Raw genomic sequence first — 16,573 nt, forward strand, 5'->3', positions numbered from 1 at the left:
ATTAGCTAACTTAGCAGAACCTCATATGATCTAGTGAATCAGCTGACCTAAGATGCATCATATGGGTTCAGTAAGGGGGCTGGTCTGAATGCAGGAATGCGAAAAAAGGAACTTTCAGTGCAAAAACTATTTAGGGCTGAGAGGAAAGTTACAAGTTAACTTGTTATATAATACTTATGCCTCTGCTAAGATGCCCTCCTTCTCTGCTGTCTGCTACTTTATGTATTTGGGAGTGTCACTGAAATCATATGCCTAGGATCAAGGTGTATGGTTCAGATTAAGCCTTCACTATTTATACTATACCATTTCATATATGTATTGGTCAAGAGATGAAGATTTATTAGTGATAGAAGAGGAAGAATTAGTCTAGTTCAACCCTTTGCAATGCAGGAATATGAAGCTGCCCATGGGGGTTGAACCTGCAACATTGGCAACAACAACAACACCATGCTCCAACCAGCTGAGCTATCTCAAGGCCCCAGAATGATTGCTAATCCCATACCAAGAGTAGAACCCGGTACACTTGGGTGAAAACCAGGAATCCTAACCACTAGACCATATGAGAATGAATAATGAGAGCCAGTGTGGTATAGTGGTTAAGAGTGGTAGACTCGTAATCTGGTGAACCAGGTTCGTGTCTCCACTCCTCCACATGCAGTTGCTGGGTGACCTTGGGCTAATCACCCTTCTTTGAAGTCTCTCAGCCCCACTCACCTCACAGAGTGTTTGTTGTGGGGGAGGAAGGGAAGGGAGAATGTTAGCCGCTTTGAGACTCCTTCGGGTAGTGATAAAGTGGGATATCAAATCCAAACTTTTCTTCTACAATCCTATACAAGTCTACACAAAACTGAATGCCATTGTATTTGATGGTGCTTACTCCCAGATAAGTGTACATAGCAGGTATGTGGACCTTTTTTCTGTTGAAGGTCACATTTGCTCGGGGATAATCTTTCAGAGGCCACATGCCACAGGTAGATGAGGCCAAAGTCAGCCACAAGTGAGCAGGATCAGAGATCATAGTGGCACTCCTTGTCTCTCTGTGTTTCCCACCCCCGCACCAATTTCTCCTCTTTTGCTACCCACCTGAAATTAGGCTAAGGGAGGCATGAAATTTGATCAAGGGCAACAGGTTGTCTATGCCTGGCTTGTGATGAGGATTTCAGCCAAAGTCACCTCAAGCAGATGTACCCATTTGCCCTCCACCTGATGGGCAACCTTGTCTCATGTTTGCTAAATGGGCACATCACAAAATGGGATTCTTGTGAAGACAGTTTTGTGATGTATGAGATGGCACAAATGCTCTCTTATATTAAATGAACAGTTGCCCAACACTCTGGCTTCACACAATCCAGCAATGTTTATCATTATTCTTTTTTGCAAGAGTGTTGTTTGATTGTTGTTATAACCTTGAAATGTCTGAGGACCTGAAGAAAATGTTACCTTTGAGGTTAGATCTATTCATCTTCTGTGGCAGGTTCAGCAGGCCAACTAGGGTTTGATTTTGTTTTGATATTTAATGGCGATGGTATTAAGAAAATTCCCAACCATGAGCAGCTTGAGTCCATTTGAAAAGAAAAGCGTTAACGCTGACATTTCCCAAAGTAATCTTTGAGGGCCATAACAAGGTTCACTGCAGCACTGACTCTGCATGATAATGAAAATTACCGGCCACTTTAGTCTGATTTGTGTAAAATATTCCCAACATATTCCATCCTCTGAAGAGTGGAAAGGACAAGTGAAATGTCATTACCACACGGAATGAATGACTGCAGCTGAGAAACAATACTGGAGAAAGGAAGAGGAAATGACTTGAGATGAATTCTACAGATGACCAAAAACTCAAGAGAGATGCTGTTGAATATTAATGGTTACCTGAATGAGGTTGTATGCATATAACAATGTGTGACCCAGCAAGCAGGAACATGCACCAGCAAATATTCCTCCGGGACTGTCAGTGCTCACCTGTGAAAGTTGACATTCAACAAATTTTGGACCTTCTCATATATTCCTTACACCAAATTTCTGAAAACCCACCTAATGTTGATATTTTCATTTTAGTCCTGGCAGTCCCAAACAAATATGAATGTCCAAACCACTCAGGGCCAAAGTACCCATGGCATTTAGCACCTAGGAGCCCTCCAAACATCATTTTATCACACATAGATGGTCATTTGTGCCCACAATGTTTTCAGGGCAGTTCTGCTTTCAATACCGTTTGCCCTGGATGGGACAGCCACACTGCTTCATTCCCAGTCATTGCAGAAATGGCTTCAAGTTACAAAAAATAAGATTCCGACTAAACTTCAGGTAAGAGCTGTTCAACCGTGGAACAGATTCCTTTGGAAGGTGGTAGGCTATCCTTGGAGGTTTCTAGGCAGAGGTTGGATGGCCATCTGTCATGGATGCTTCAGTTGAGATTCCTGCATTTTAAGGAGTTGGAATACATGACCACCTGGATCCCTTCCTACAATTCTACGATTCCATGAACTCCAAAGAACTGGTACCACAATGCTGAAAACCTGCACCTGAGTCACAGCCCACAATGACCAAGCAGTTGACACACCTTCCTTACAAGCCTTTGAGGCTCACCACCCACCAACCTTCTTTTTTTTTTAAGGACAAATAAAGACATGGCAGAGATTCCTACAATTATTCACAGCATGGAGAAAGCAAACAGGGAGGATTTTTTCCCCTCCCTCTCCCATAATACTAGAATTTAGGATTTAGAACAAACGAAAGAAAGTGCTTTCTCACAAAACACCAGCACACAATTAACTTATGGAAATGTGCCCCGGTGCAAGACTGGAAAGATTTGAAAGGTGATTAAAAGGCAAGATTAAAACATGATTAGACATTCACAGAAGAAGCTAGGTCTATCAGTGGTTATTAGCTATGATGACTAAAAATGAAATCTCCCAATGCAAAGGGTGCATACCCATAATACTAATTTCAAGTACAGTACAGTACAGTACAGTACAGTACAGCCTGAGGCAGATGAATATGGGTGTATTCAGACAATGAAAATACCTACTGTAGCTGTGAAGCCTGGTCTGGGAGAATCAATGGCAGAACTTCCTTTTGGCAAGAGTATGGAAGGCACACACCTCCGCACACTATTATTGCACAGTGTGCTCTTCTTGGGTTTTTCTTTTTCTTTTTAATGTTCCACTTATTCTACTCATGCATTCATGCCAAAGAAGGCAATGGAGCAGCCCAGCTCAATTGTCCTTTAAATCCTCAAGATTGGGGATGCTAGTTAATCACCTAATGGCGGATTAGGAATAATTATTCCTTGGGAGGCAGTTCTGAACAGCTGGCCAGGTATTGCATTAATTGGTGTACTTTCGCAGGCTCTGAGCCAGCAGATTTTAACCGCTGTAAAATTCAGAGAGTAAACTAGATACCTTTGGTTTATCAGCTGAACTGTCACAAAGAAGACAGCAGGTGCAAAATGGATTTAAATAGGCTGCAATTTTATCGGTGTGAAAAAGTGAATAATTACGATTTTAATACAGCACCCCATTGTCTGATGACACTCAGGGCGCTTTACAAAACTCACTTAATCTGACTCAAATTCAGGTTTCCTGGTGCTTACATAAAATAACAACATTACCTTGGAATAGCACTGTGCTGGAACTTGTCACCATTTTCTCAAAAGTTTCATTCTCCTCTGAAATAGGTTTCTGCTGCTGCAGCTGTTGTTTTGCTTCATTCACAGGAGTTCAATGAGTACAGGGCTGAGCTTAACTTGTTTGTTAAGGGAAGTGCCGTAGCTCAGTGGCATCATTTCACTCCCTGACATCACCAGCTAGGACTGGAGATGTCCCATCTGAAGAGGCACTGCTAGTCAGTGTAGACAGAACTGACTTAGATGGACCAATGGTCTGAGAAAGCATAGGGTGGCTGGTTTGTGTGCATTTCTTTCATTAAGAATTTATCCATTGATCTGCAGCCTCCTGGCTGCCTCTGCCTCCTAATCTGGTGAGGCGGGTAGGGGGATGCACCATGGGAAGAGTTACATCATGGTGTCATCTCCTGGACTTCAATTAAAGCACAGAAAGCCTGAGAGGCTGGCTAGCAAGTGCACTTGCTGGAGGGTGTGTGTGAGCAGGATAGAGTTAGTCTCATCCAGCTGTGGCCACCTGGGCACTCAGTAAAGAATCAGGTCAGACTTGAAGGTCGGGGGTGTTGTAGTTTATAGAGTTACCATCTCTTTCTCCAGGCTTTGTGTCCAAACGTTCCTGGCACTGTGCAGTTGGGGCACATCATGGATTCTGCTGGGTTACTGTCCACCCAACAGTCTCCCTGCCTGAGCTGACAGAGCTGGTCTCAGAGGCAGTGTTGAGGATTTTCAGACTGCTAGTGTTGGGGAACTTCAACATCCACATTGAAACAGTTACCTTTGAGGTGACTCAAGACTTCATGATAGTCATAGGGTTGTCCCAACATGTCATTGGCTCAATGCATGTGGCAGGTCACACTCTGGACCTTGTTTTCTTGGTTGGGCAGGAAGCAGGTGATCTGTAAGTGGGGGGGGGGGTGTTGACATCAGTCCTTTGTCATGGTTAGATCACTTCCTGTTGAGGTTTAGGCTCTCAACACCTTTCCTCCTCTGCAAAGGTGAAGAACTGCCCATCTGGTTTCTGTAATGGGCAGGCAAGTGGTTACGACAAAAGTGGCTCCAGCAACAGTAATATTGGCCCATACTGGATCCTAGAACTTGCCTCAGTTTGTGGCATACTGGCACCCGACTTATAACAGATGATGGGAATTTAGAGATCCACTGCCAATAAGCAGATGAAAGTAGTCTAGGTAGACATATGGTCTGCCCTGGTAGAAGCCAGAACCCACACAGGGCTGCCATAAGTCCAGAATTTTCTGGACATTCCCAGAATGCTGCAGCTGAAAGCAGTGTCCAGGCAGTAATCAGCTGAATGTCCGGGAAAATATGGATGTGTGGCAACCGATGCTGGCAGTGTCATTTTTGCAGATTTCCATCAACAATTTTTGAAATATGGCAGCCCTATCACCGCATGACTATTTGGATCATATCTCCTACCTTGTACCATAACCCCACAGTCACATGGAACAGCTATAGCTCCAGAGAAGGTCTGGTGAATGTCAAATAAATAGAAAATGCAAGCACACTTGCATAAGAATAGAGACTTTGTATTGTTATTGAATTATCAACATATCTGTGTGACTCAGGATTCAGAGGTGCTGTGAATCTGAATCAGGTAGAGCAGCCCCTGGACTGCTTATCTTCACATCTCACAGAGTTACACAGTTCCTTCCGTAATGATCTCCTAGAGCCGCCGCTGGGATGAATTTACTATTCGGTTGGCTGTATTGCACATTAATAATTCAAATATATAGGACAATATATCAGAGATATTTAAAATAGTGCAAACTTGCCACATTTTTATGCTGCTTCAAAATTGATAGTGTGGGCAGTGTTTTAAATGCACTCAAAACCTGATATATATTTAATGGCTGCTGTACTTTGTCATAACATCCATTTTTAATTATCAAGAATATTGGCCAAGTTGCTAATATTTCTTAAGCAGATTTTATATAATGTCAACGTAGTTAAATTACCGACACACACTTCATTTTTCACTTCATTTTTTTAAGCATAGCATTTCAGGAGAGAGAGAGAGCTCTGTCTGGATCTTTCCAATTAAGAGTAGGTGCAGGTTATTGAGGTGGCAGAAAGAACATGCAGAGATTATCTGCTCTTTAGCCAGACATGTGGGGAAACTCAAGATCTGTGATCCTTTTTTGAACAATGGAAGGAAGGAAGGAATAAAGAAATATTTTAATATATTTCAGGGCTGCCAACTTGAATAAAATATTGCGAGGGCCCAGGTAAGCCCCGCCCTGTACAATTGGTCACAAACACCAATTGTTGGGGGGACAGCCAAATATTTTATTGTGGGGACTGAAGCGCCCATGGCCTCTAGGAGTTGGCTCCTATGATACATTTATATATGCATTGTTGCATGGTGGCCCAACCTTCTAGCTGAGGTCAGACAAGACCCCTCCTGCTTGATCATCCAGTACCTACTGAACTCTGCGCAACTCTGCTGAGCAGGGTTTGGATTTGGTGTAATTTTATGCTTGCTTAATTTACACCAGCTTGCTGAATGGAGAAACATAATCACTAGGAAAACCAGAAATTTGGGGAAATGCTACTGTTGGCTAAGACCAAAGTTGGGCAGCAGGAGTTAAAATGGGGTATACAAACTGACCAGCAAGAAACACAGGAGAACTAGAAAACAGAATAAGCCAAAATAGAATTTGGTCTTCATGGTGAAGGAGGTTCCTACTCTTTAGCTAAACATTTTTGCTCAGCCCCAGCCCCCACTCTAAATCATACCTTCCCATCACTTCTTTGCAGAGAAGAAGTTAAAGGTTTAGTACACCATGTGAGCGTGTAGGGTTTTGTTTTTATTTCCAGATACTATGCAGATAATATTTCCAGAGTTCCCTGCATGGTGCTTGGCTCCTTCCAATGCTCCTGGATTAGAGGTGCATCCAGTGTGTAGCCATACTGGGTTATTATGGGCTTTCTTTCACTCTTTGCCAAGAATTGGGCATTTGCAATTGCCCGCTCCTGAAAGCAAATTAGCAAGTTTTGTATTTCATTCTATGTCCTTGGTTGGCAATTGCTTTTTAATTAAGAAGCTGTATTTTGAATTGAGCAAGGAGGCCAGAATTATTGGCGTAACCACAGACATGCTCCCTTGTGAAACAGACATAGTCAAGGAGCCCTTTAACGCTTTCATTCCCCAGCCCACGGTGAAGAACTAAAAGTATTAAGAAACATCTGCAGTGTTTGCCTTTTAGTGCATCTCAGCTGCGCTAAAAGATTTCTACTGAGTTGTGCAAGGAAGCGCTTTGCCAAAGGAGGGGGCTATAGACAGCACAATATATTTTGCCACTGTAAATAACAACAACAACAACAACAACAACAACAACAACAACAACAACAACAACCATTTCTTATTTATACCCTGCCAATCTGGCTGAGTTTCCCCAGCCACTCTGGGTGGCTTCCAACTGAATATTAATAGCACAATACAGTAGAACCTCGACTTACCACCACACCTACTCACGAACAATTTGACTCGTGACCATGGCAAACCCTAAAGTAAATACCAGATTTGCCATGATTCGTGCACATACAGAAGTGGCTTCTGCTGTCTGCACATGCGCAGAACGGCACTGCTGCCAAATGCGCACGCGCAGAACGGCACTTCTACCAGCAACCTGGATCAACTCACGAACAGACCTCCGGAATGGATTCCATATGTGAGTAGAGGTTCCACTGTACAGCATTAAACATCAAAACTTCAGATAACAACAACAACAGCAATACCTTTATTGCCAATGTACAACCTGTGTACAATGAAATTAAATGAGCCTCCCTCCCCCTCACTCAAACACTCTGTGTGCTTATTGCACAACACACCACCTCGCAAGTCAGTTCTGCTATGTTATTTTCTGTTCAACAGCTTAACAACCCACGGATAGAAGCTATTTTTTAGCCTGTTGGTACGGCGGATTATACTTCTATATCTCCTGCCCAAGGGTAGAAGATTAAAGAGGTGGTGGCCGGGGTGTGAGTCATCCCTGAGAATTTTTCTTGCTCTCCTAAGGCAATGATCCCTTGCGATGTCATCTAGCGGGCCCATGATATGTGCTGTATTCACCACCCTCTGTGGAGACTTTCTGTCCGTGGCTGTCAAGCCAGCATACCACACTAATACAATATGAAAGGACACTTTCTATTGTGGACCGGTAAAAGGAGTTCATCAATTGTTGCTTAACATTATTCTTTCGCAAGACCCTGAGGAAATGGAGTCTCTGCTGGGCCTTTCTGACCACCTGAGGTATGTTGATTTTCCAAGTGAGGTCCTCACTAAGGTAAACTCCCAGGAATTTAAAGGAGGACTCTCTCTCCACACAGCCCCCCCCCCCGATATACAACGGGGCAGGTTCCCCTCTCTTCCTCCGGAAGTCCATCACCATCTCCTTTGTCTTACTAATATTTAGGTGCAAGTTATTCTCTAAGCACCATGTAGATACTTTTTGAACTTCCCCCCGTACGCTGTTTCATCTCTGCCTGCAATTAGGCCCATTATGGTAAATGGCTTTTAAAAGTAAGATAGTTGCTTATTTCCTTGACAGCTGATGGGACGGCGTTCCACAGGGCAGGCGCCACTACCAAGAAGGCCCTCTGCCTGTTTCCCTGTAACCTCACTTCTCACAGTGAGGGAACTGCCAGAAGGCCCTCGGCACTGGACCTCAGTGTCCGGGCAGAACGATGGAGGTGGAGATGCTCCTTCAGGTATACAGAACCAAGGCCATTTAGGGCTTTAAAGGTTAGCACCAACACTTTGAATTGTGCTCGGAAACGTACTGGGAGCCAATGCAGGTTTTCCCCAGTACAAAACAGCCTGACATCCTACCTCATGGTAGGATCAATGCTATTGGAGACGGAACTGGACACCCGAGACCTCTAGCTGCCTTTGCTTGTGCTACATTGTTTCTTATCATAGGGAATTGTCATTATTATGTACCAGGGCCTGGTGATCATCTTAGTGAAGATGCATCCTGTCGTACAAATTTATGCTCCTTGTAAACTATAAAAGAAGGGCTTTGAGACACTTCCAGGCCATCGTTATTTCTGAATGAGACTGAAGGATGTACCAACAAATTCAGGTTGCACGATGATAGTTGATTGGGAGGGCTACCATTAAAGGGTTTTTAAAAAAACTTTTTGTGGTTTCATTGTAAGGTTTTATGTTTTTATTGCTGTAAACCACTTTGTCCTGCCCTCCAGGAATTGAGCTGTGACTACTTTTCCCATTCACTTTTATTGAGAGAAAGCTTTGGTACATTAGCCCCTCGAGGCACTTCAGACAATACACATAGATAAGCCTTTATTCTTTCCTACACAATGCAGGCTTTGCTAATCCTCTCTTTTGCTATCCTAACAGCCAAGCTGTGCTCTAGAAAGCTGAATGGCCCTTGTAGCTGGGGCAGACTTTGGTAATATGTTGCTCAGAATGAGGACAAAATTTGGTGCCCCCTTTTATTTATGATTTATGTTATTTATTAGATGTTTACATTAGATTTATTATATTATTAGTTATTATTTTGCGCCCCCCTCAGCTCTGTGCTTTGTGTGGGAGAACCAGCCAAACTGCCCTAAATCCAGCACTGCTTGTAGCCTCTCTGTCAGCCCTAAATACCAAGGGGGTTGAAGCAAGGATGTTCTCTCAGATGGTCACTCTGTTTTTCCATCTGTTGCCCCATCCGCTGCCAGCGTTTCTCCTTTGCGATCAAGTGAATAGGGCTGGTGTTATGTACTGAAGTTCGCACCCTGGGCCAGCAGGGGGATACTGTAGATAGTTTTCACTCAGGTCCACATATGCAAATAAGGGATTGAAAGTGATGTTCAGTGATTGGATAGTTACAGAAAATGGTTAGTGTTGCGTTCTAGTGGAGCTCTATGTAAGCAGGCTGGCTGAACCCTTCAGTTCAGTTCTGTTCTGGCCTGTGAATAAACAAGAGCTGTTTGAAGAATCGCTGTTTCGTCTGATATGTTCACCCACAACTTAACAGGTGGCACCTCCAAGAATTGCTCTTCCTATTGCAGGGAGTAAAACAAACAAACAAAAACCCTGCTTACTCTGAACATGCAGAGATTGTCTCACACACCTCCTCCTCTCTGGAAGGAGCTGGCATGTGGAGATAGGATAAGGTTGCTGGGGTGAGGGCATGAATAGCCTCTGATTGTTTCCCTCACGGCAGTGGGCCCCACCACAACCTGCTGGGCTGCTGCCAAGGATTTTCATTTCCCATTCCCGCACTCCTCCCCACCCTGGACTCATTCTCTTCCTGGCTCTGCCAGCCCCTGACACACTTAAATACAGTGCTTCTTTTCTAGGGGGACGCAGGGGTATGCATATACCCCTAAACATTTTGTGAATCTAAGCTTTGCCTCTGTGAGAGGCAGTATTTCAATATGAGAAGAAAAATGAGAGTACCCCTAAACATTTTTTAAGAAAAAAGCACTGCTTAAATATATATACTTTTTATGATATAGCAGTATACAAATATTTTAATAAATAGCAGGTAAAACGGTAAAGGTAAGGATTCGAACCACCGACCTTCTGATCAGCAAGCCCAAGAGGCTTGGTGGTTTAGAATGCAGCGCCACCTGCTCCCAATAGCATTTATAATTTGCAGGAGGTTAAACTAAGATGAGCCTTGGGGTCACTTCCAACTCCACAGTTCTATGATTCAATGAAGTAAAATAATACATAAAATATCCCTAAAGACGAGTGTCAATTATGGGTGGTATCCAGCTAATCCATACTGACATGCAGGGATTTACGCTTGTGAAACAGAAGTTCTCCCTCTCTTTCCCCTTGCACCCTCTCCCAAAACTGTTCTAAAGGTTCCTCCAACCCTCTACAGAAGATTTGGAGAGAGTGGGGGGCACATGGTGGGAGAGAAGATGGGAAAACTCAAATGTGCCAGCATAAATCCTTTCTCTGACAGGACACATTAGTAAGATATTGCCCTACATTTTCTTGGGCTGAACCCAAAAACGTTTTGGAGAACTTTTTCATTTACTGAGTGTCCTGGCTAGTGAAAATAGAATAAGCAAAATTCTGCACTAGTTGCTCTGTTTTTTTTAAAAAAACAACAATTTATTTATTTTATTTTTTTATAAATAGGCTAGCTCTGCTGGGTGCAGTTATTTTTCTTTCATGACTGCAGTTTGAACAAGCTGCCCCAGGGAGTCATTATGGAAGCAGTTGCAATGTTTATTATCAGTGCAGGCAGCTTTTCTTATTCCTTTAGCAACAATCCATCATGTCCCCTTTGATTAGGCACTATTTCTCATTCACTCTGTTTGACGGGGCTGGAAACCTTTCCTTTCCTTTCCTTCCCCCAAACTGGATGAAGCATAGCAGTTTGAGCTCTGCAGCCTTCTGAGTCCAAATGCATCTTAACTGAAAGAAAGTAACTAAACCATCTTTCAACATCCTCTCCATGCACAAGGCTGTGTCTGTTGCTATTTTTGTTGATTTGATTAATCAGCAATTAAAACAAGAATTCCTTGGATACCTAGATCCTGGTTTGGGGCAAGTACTCCTTGGTGAGAAAGCCCCAACAGTGATTTAAAATCACAAAACATACAGCAAGGTAAAGTATGGAAATAAAGGCTGTTAGACCTTTAAAATCTCCTATTCTAAGTTGCTTACAAAGTTCCTCACTTCCCCTAGCATAGAAAGAGATCACATGTTTGGTAAGCTAAAATTGGTTTACTTACAAACTCCTCAAAGGTCAGATTCATTTGCTTTTCCATATAGCGGGGGGGGGGACCAGGCAGTTTAAATTACATTACAAAAATGATAAATGCTTCTATGTTATTGTATAGAAACATAGTGATGGCTTGCTAAAGCCATGCAATCTAAGCTTGGAGCATCCAGCATAGATTTGGACTAGACAGTTCACATGGTGGAAAGAGGAAGAACAAAGGCTTTGGCAACCATTCCACTCAAGGTTTGACCTAGCTAAGCCTGGCAGGACAGCTTTGTCTATGGCCTTAACCCCTTCTCACATCCATAAAAGCAGTGGTTTTCAACCAGTGTGCTGTGGCACCCTGGGGTGCCTTGAAGGATGGTCAGGGTGCCGCAGGCAACACTGGCCTCTGTCCCGCTTTCCTTCCTTCCCTCCTCTGATGCCCTCTCACATCTCTGCCTCACAAAGGCTTGCACAGCTGTTTGTTGCACAGCCCTGGCTACAAGTTCCGCAGGTGAATGGTGCCTCTGGGGCAGGTCAGGGGGTGCTGGTTGCCAGGAGCTGAGGTGGCCTTGGTGTAAACAAGCAAGCAGGTGAGGAAGCCCAGCCAGCCAGCCAGCCCTTGCTGTTGGGAATGGACAGATAAGTCCCAGGCCCTTGTGGGGCAGTGTGAGGAGACACCTCAGAGATTGGGGTGGCAGCAGTGGCTGCCCAGAGGACTCTCAAGGAGAGGGAAGAGGAGAGGAAGGCTGAGGGAGGATGTTCAGAAAAGGGTGAGAGGCTGCCAATTCTGCAGGCAAGGGGTGACATAACTGGGCTCATGAGTCCCACAGGGGTGCCACAGAAAGAATGTAGTTGACCAAGGGAGCCGTGGACTCAAAAAGATTGAAAACCTATTCATTAGAGTTTAGCATGTTGGTTATATGAGGCTAGGCATATCCCAAAAAACCTTTCTCAGGCAAATATAACAGCAGCATGCACAATTAATGAACTACCCAGAGTCTCATCTTCACTCAAAGGTTCTCAAAACTGTCTTTTGGTAGGGGCTTTGTGAGAATATCAGCTGTCATTTCTTTGGTTTGACAATACGCCAATTCAACAGGTCCATATTGTACCACCTCATGTACATAGTGGTATTTCACCCCAATGTGTTTGGTTCTTCTTTGAGATCATTTCAAACAGCTTTGGTTGTCCTCCATCAGTCAGACAGATTTCTCACCACACAACCCAAAGTCCATAGTTAGTTGGTCAGTCCAAACCCGTTCTCTGCAGTTGCAGCTAAATACTCTGACTCTGTGGAAGACAAAGCTACAGAATATTGTTTATAACTGACCCATGAAACAGAACCATTTCAAACATAAGGAGAAATCCACCTGTTGATTTGTGTCTCTGTGTAACCTAATATTTTTGGATTGGCTGTCAGCTGGCAATTTAAGTTTACAGTTTCACATAAGTCTGCAGTGGTCAGGCTATCATGTAGTTACACACCTTACCACTCTGAGGGATGAGATCCAGGTTGTAGCACTTATTCATGTTTGGTTTACCCTTGGAAGACAATCTCTAGGTACTTATTGACATTTTGTAATGTTTGTATTTGTTTACAAGCATTGGTGCATACCCATAAATTAAACACTCCAACAGACATCCAAAGTCCACTGTAAACACATACCTGAATTGCATCATCATTTACTATGGGCAGCGTGTGCCTCAGACTCTGATGGTTCTTCCTATTCAGAATATGCCTCAAAAAGGAACCATTCGTTAAGGAGCATCTAGTTATGCATGGTTATGTATCTAGTTCCCATAGCAATATATTGCTTTTACTTTGCCTAACAAAGGAATGTACCAAACCAGAGCTATCTGGCAAAGTTGCCAATTCCTCCTCATCCCTGCAAGAATTACATCTGTATGCTAGCAAATATGAAATAATTTTGCATGCCAACTGTGACATGAAAAAAAACTTGTGTGATTATTGCTAAGGTGCAGTTGCAACTTGTGTTTCCTGTTAATAATCTTAATCAATGTTTCGAATCATGTTCCCAAACCATACATGTAACACATAATGAACTGTAGAGTGCTGGTGGTTGTTCTTTATTTATACAACTCACAACTTCTTTATCCAAAGAAAATACATAACACAAAATCATCACAATATAAAGAGGCAACACATACAAAAAGGAACAACAACAAAAGATTCCTGGGATATTGTGTAATGTAAAACAAAGGGGGGAAAATAAAGTTTATGCAGTGGTCTTACTTTAAACTTATCTGTCAGGGAAGTATTTAGTCACATTTATTTATAAAAATGAATTTATTTTCCATATCTTGACTAAAAGGCTCTCAAAGCTTATAACCGTCACTTAAAATGCTAAAGTAATATGAAATGATAAAAACAAATCACAAACAGACAAAAGCATAACTAATAAACAGAAGCTAAAAGCTAAAAGAAGGAGATTGCCTTATTAAATTAAATGTCTCCAAAAGCATAGTGAAAAAGACATTTCAGGTGGTGTGTAAAATGACAGTAAAGTATTCCATCCACAAATGCTAGAAAGGGGTGCCGAATGGTCATGGTCATGGCTAAGCCAACTTTTTGCATCCACAATATGATATGTTAATAAAATGATGGAACCGCAGAAACAAATCTGTGTCTTCATTGTAGATGGGTTTCGAAGTGTGCTGCTATTTCTGCCCAGGGCTTTTTTTGAGCTGGAACTCACTGGAACCTCTCAGGCACCTCTCAGGTGGGTACCATTGCCATTATAAAAGAACAAAGGAGGCGTTCATGGTGAGTTCCAGCACCTCTTTTTCTAGAAAAACAACACTGTTTCTGCCCAAGCTGCTCATAGGGGATAAGCAGTTTGGTCCTTATACAGAACTTTGTGAAGGGCTATAGCTCATCAGTAGATCATCTGCCTTTACATGCAAGAGGACCCAGGTCCAATCCCTGGGATTTCCAGGTAGGGGAGGGAGAGACACCCCTGCCCCATCTGAAACCCTAGACCAGTGTTGGCCAAACTTGGGTCTCCAGCTGTTTTTGGACTACAACTCCCATCATCCCTAGCTAACAGGATCAGTGGTCAGGGATGATGGGAATTGTAGTCCCAAAACAGCTGGAGACCCAGGTTTGGCCAACCCTGCCCTAGACAGTGTTGCCAATCAGACAACACTGAGCTCGACAGACAGGTGACTGGCTACTCAAGAAATTTTAAAACTGCATAGGCCTGTCTACATAAACCTGTCTGCATAAAATGGTTGGCATAAATCACTTAGAGGCAACAACAACAACAACAACAACAACGTCAACTTCAAGGCTTTTCTCTACCTTCTTATGGGTTTTTTGTATTTATTTTTAAGCTGGAACTGAACCACATATCGCTTCAGACAGAGAACTCTGTAAAATAGGGCACACAGCCACTGTAGCTAGCCTTCATCATATTGGCACATTCAACCCCCTCCTTAAGATATTTCATATGCAGTTTCAATCTATGCTATTGGTGCCCTAATTTCTACTTATTTTGGCAGATGATTCGTCTGAATGCCCATTTCAAAGACCTCACCTAGCTGTAGCTGCCACCTCAACTAATTCAAATACTTCCTAAGTGAAGGCTTCACAGAAGCCAATTCCATTTTCCATTTCCTTTTTGAAGGGGCCAAGCTGTTCTGTCATGGTAATTCCTTTAGTAAAAGGACTCAGCTTCTTTCAACAATCTCTGCTGTTTTGGTGCCATTTTTTCCCCAGACAGATCTTCATCCACCTCTAAGCCTGACACATCATCATGTTTTATAACGCTGAAGCTTCCCCCCTTGTTCTGGCAACAGAGAATCTCTGTCTTGTATCACGTAAAAAATTATCGAAGCCAGAGCTAGACCCATGAACTTTGGCTTTGTTATTCAGACAGGGAACAGAACTCTGGGAGTAAGGTGCCAACCTGACTGGATGATCACACACACACACACACACACACACACACACACACACACATTTTAACAAGCTATAACATTTGCAAGTGACCAAAACAAAGTTGCATTTGGCAAAAAGACCTCAGTACTTAATGCACACCAGTCTCTCTTCCCCTTCTTTGTGCTTCCCTTCTTTATATCAGACACATTCAGGCAGCTGGCAGCAATCCAGGCCTCAGCCGGGGTCCATAGCGACTGTGTCTCTGTGTGTAATATTTAGAGATGTGAAGGGCAACTGTTCAGAAATCAATACTAATATTGTCTCTGAAAGGTAGATGAACTGGACAAGAGAGCAAATTGATTTGGGCACCCGTAATTACTTAAGAACTCATTAATGCCTAGCTAGAATCACTTAATAAACCAGACATGGGAAGTTGTCTGAAAACTGTCAATCAGGGAGGGCAGAGGAGTCTGTCATTCTTTCCCTTTCTTCTTCAGAGAAATGCTTCCTGTGTAAAAGCATCAAGTAGCACTTGAAATTTAGAGTGCTTCACATGCATTGTTTTGTATTCCCAAGGTGGGGAGCCTGTGGTCTTCCAGGTGTTGCTAGATTCCTCATCCCTGGCTGGGGCTGATGAGAGCTGGAGTCCAACAATGCTGTATGATTGGTCAACATTATTATCTCCATTGTGAGGGATCCGAAAGAGGATGACTTGCCTGAGGCTCCTTTGTGAGTTCATGGCAGAGATGATGCTTGAACTCAGGACTCTGACGCGTAGCATAGGCTCATCACCACTATGCTATACCAGCCCTCTAAACCCTGAGGGGAGGTTCCAAAAGGCTGTATATATTCTTCAAAAGTGCACAGTCTGATGTTCTTTGTGTATCCTGACCCCCTTTCCATGATTAGGAAGGGTGAAATAACTTAGAATCATAGACTCAGAGAATTGTGGTATTGCAAGGGTGCCTGGGGGTCATCTAGTCCAACGCCCTGCAATGCAGGAATCACAACTAAAACATCCATGACAGATGGCTTAAAAACCTCCAATGAAACCTCCAATATGACTCCACAACCTCCTGAGGGAGGTTACATATCATTAATATGGTTACATATAATTAACATTAATGTACATTTAATTAATATGGTTCTACAAAATCAAATTTTTCCTTTTTGCAGAATCTTGATCTCTTTCTCCCACTACCAAAAAAGCAGACAAATCAGGCCTATATGACAGAAGTGCAGACGGTTCTCAACCTAGCTTTAATTTTTAGCCTTTGCTTTGTGCGACAGTTTGGATTGTCTACATCTGAGAATGGTTGTATTGTCTTAAGATAGTAGGATCAT

The 16,573-nt window shown here is 42.9% G+C and overlaps 1 long non-coding RNA gene across 1 annotated transcript in view; it reads left to right on the forward strand.

The window, feature by feature from the left end:
• The first annotated feature begins 582 nt into the window (after positions 1-582).
• LOC309345242 overlaps positions 583-16,573 on the forward strand; it is a 163,478-nt gene continuing 147,487 nt past the window's right edge. The window contains exon 1 of the long non-coding RNA XR_014158135.1: positions 583-695. This is a non-coding gene — a long non-coding RNA (uncharacterized lncRNA). The remainder of the gene's footprint in view (positions 696-16,573) is intronic.

This window comes from Podarcis erhardii, assembly GCF_964252035.2.
Source record: "Podarcis erhardii genome assembly, chromosome: 6".
In the NCBI taxonomy this organism is placed as follows: Eukaryota; Metazoa; Chordata; class Lepidosauria; order Squamata; family Lacertidae; genus Podarcis; species Podarcis erhardii.